The sequence below is a fragment of the Penaeus monodon genome, chromosome 31, assembly GCF_015228065.2.
Source record: "Penaeus monodon isolate SGIC_2016 chromosome 31, NSTDA_Pmon_1, whole genome shotgun sequence".
Lineage (NCBI taxonomy): Eukaryota > Metazoa > Arthropoda > Malacostraca > Decapoda > Penaeidae > Penaeus > Penaeus monodon.
The window spans coordinates 12943889-12944242 of record NC_051416.1 but is presented as its reverse complement, the minus strand read 5'-3'; the positions used below and the strand labels follow the sequence as shown (position 1 = coordinate 12944242).

General features: G+C 42.9%; 1 protein-coding gene across 1 annotated transcript in view; it reads right to left on the bottom strand.

Moving 5' to 3' along the window:
• LOC119593038 overlaps nucleotides 1-354 on the bottom strand; it is a gene marked incomplete in the record, with an annotated part of 43788 nt that overhangs the window by 3834 nt on the left and 39600 nt on the right. Inside the window, 1 exon segment of the mRNA XM_037941937.1 lies at nucleotides 1-198.

Here is a 354-nt window from a genome sequence, read left to right as displayed (position 1 = left end):
TGCTGTGCTTTAATTCACATCACCAAGAGTTATTGTTCTTGATTTGAAGTAATGCCAAGTAATCACGGAATTAGCATTAATGATGTCACGACAGAAGGCCCGCACACAATTTGAGTATGAATGACGTCACGGATGGACAGCCAATCATGGCGCGGTTTTCCCTTCCAGCTGCTGGGATCGGGCGCGGTTGACAGCTTCCTGTAGGGAAGAAAGAAGAGCCATGTAAATTTCCCTTGCGTTATTTTGGTATAACACTCAGTGAAAAAACCTCATATATATAAATCGACATCGCATAAAATAGTGCTAAGCCAAGGCTTGACTCACCCGCCCTTCAAAAAATACGGGATATATCTA